The sequence below is a fragment of the Trachymyrmex cornetzi genome, unplaced genomic scaffold, assembly GCF_001594075.2.
Source record: "Trachymyrmex cornetzi isolate Tcor2-1 unplaced genomic scaffold, Tcor1.1 scaffold2337, whole genome shotgun sequence".
NCBI lineage: Eukaryota > Metazoa > Arthropoda > Insecta > Hymenoptera > Formicidae > Trachymyrmex > Trachymyrmex cornetzi.
Genome location: NW_017296995.1, coordinates 15983 through 18456, shown reverse-complemented (window position 1 = coordinate 18456; position 2474 = coordinate 15983). Strand labels below are relative to the sequence as shown.

General features: G+C 25.3%; 1 pseudogene; it reads right to left on the bottom strand.

Moving 5' to 3' along the window:
- Positions 1-288: 288 nt before the first annotated feature.
- On the bottom strand, positions 289-1355 carry LOC108760994 (cytochrome b-like; annotated as a pseudogene).
- Positions 1356-2474: the final 1119 nt, after the last annotated feature.

Below are 2474 nucleotides of genomic sequence, written 5' to 3'. Positions count from 1 at the left end.
GTTTTATGCAGTTGACGAATGTTATATATGATACTTGTAAATTATAAATTAATTATTGGACAGCGATATGTATAATGACAACGAGAATGATTTCGATTTATAAATATTCAAAATTATTGTGAAATTTTTAACAAATCTATGTAATACTATTGAAAATGGTCTGATGACAGACTGAAACGTTTGGTTTTATATATTATAATAAATATGGATCATTGTATGATCCTGCACAAAATTTAACCTGTGTACGTGGAAGAAGCCGTTTAATTATTATATTGTTATAATAAAAAATATAAAATAATTTAATGTGAGAAGTTGGCTAATTATAATGAAGGGGGGCTCAATTAATTGGGCCCCCCTTCATGTTAAAATAATAAAAGTATTAATAAGTATTCAGTATATAAATTGATTAAAGATACGAAGTGAGGAGGGTTTGAAGTATTTAGATTTAATAGGGGGGAGGGCATAAAGAATTATGATTGAACTAAGGAGAGCGATAACCCCCCCTAATTTGTTGGGAATAGAACGGAGAATTGCATAGGCAAATAAGATCGTATCATTCGGGTTGAATATCGGTTGTGGTTACTAGAGAATTAGCGGGGGTAAAGTTATCTGGATCTCCAAGTATATAAGGATATTGTATAATAATAATAAAGAAAATAGAGAGGGTAATAATAAATCCGAGGAGGTCTTTTAGGGTGAAATAAATGTGGAAAGGTATTTTATATAGATTTCTATTTAATCCTAGAGGATTAGATGAACCAGTAATGTGAAGAAAAAAAAGATGTATAAAAATGAGGAAAATAATAATAATGAAAGGCAGGATAAAATGAAATGAAAAGAATCGATTTAAAGTAGAGTTATTAGTAGAAAATCCTCCTCAAATTCATATCACTATTATGTTTCCTATATAGGGAATAGTAGATATTAAGTTGGTAATTACTGTTGCACCCCAAAATGATATTTGACCTCAAGGTAGTACATATCCTAGGAAAGCTGTCATTATTGAAATTAAAAAAATTGAAGTTCCTGAAAGTCAAGTGTAGGAAAGATTATAGGAGGAGTAATAAATATTTCGTCTAATATGAATATATACATATAAAAAATATTGAAGCGCCGTTTATGTGGATATTATGCATAATTCATCCATTGGGTACATTTTGAATGATATGAATAATTCTATTGAATGCAATAGTAATATTGGGGCAATAGTGGATAGAGAGAAAAATTCCTCTAATAATTTGAATAATTAAAAATAGTCCAAGTATTGAGCCAAAATTTCATCAGTATGAGATGTTAATTGGAGTTGGTAATTTAAGTGTAGAATTAAAAAATGGTTTGATAAGAGATTTTTTCATAAGTTTAGGGGGTGGAGATTGGAATTTAGGGCTGTAGAAGGGTTTTTAAGTTGATGGATTTAATTAATTTTACGTAATGGTGATGATTTGGTAGAACAAATTTTAATAATAATAAATATGGATAATATGAGGAAAAGTATTGATAAAAGGTAATATTGTGTGTTAAAAGGATATAAATAGATTTTAATAATGTTTAAAAAAATTTTTTCATTGATTGATGAATTCAAAGGAAGATTTGTGACGTTAGAGTTTATAGAAGAGAGATAAAAAGGGTAGTTGAGATTAGGATAAATAAAATGGGGTAAATTTAATAAATTGGGGGAGTAGGGATTTTGTGTAAATATATTAGGAGGATTATATTTAGTAAAAAAGTTAAAGTAATAGGGATGTTAAAGGTATAGGAAGATTTAATATTTGAGATTAAGCTTATAAAATATAAGAATATGACAAGTAAGCCTCTAATTAAAGTTAGGAATAGAATAATTGAATATAAGTAGGTTTTTGACCATAAAGATATAATTGTGAAAATTAATAAAGAATAAATAATTATTAAAATAATTAAGGAGTTTAGGGGGAGATAATTAAAATAATAATGAAAATAATTAAATATATTAAAAAGATAAAAATATAAGATATTCAGTTAGATAATTTAGTCATAAATAAGATTTTAAAATAGACTATAAAAGTAAATGTTATTTTGAACTTATAATTCGTTAATAGTTAGAGCAGACTTGATTAGATTTAGTAAGAAGAAGATTAATTGAGGAGGAGTGGGTAAGGGGGAGTTTTGGTAACAAGAAATAGTTATTTTTTTTATTATAAATATTATGTTTTAATAAATTTAATGTATATGTCTTTAATTTACAAAACTAATATTTTGAAATAAACTATAAAACAATAAATTTTTTTAGATATTACAATATAATTTATATGCAAATTTTTATAGTATCTTTAATATTAATAATTTTAATATATAAGCATATAATAATAATATTGTTAATAATGGAGATATTAGTAGTAAATATATCAGTAATTATTTATATTGTTATAATAGGAATTGGGATAGAATTTTATTTGATTTATTATTTGATTTTTAGTGTTTGTGAGAGAGTTTTGGGA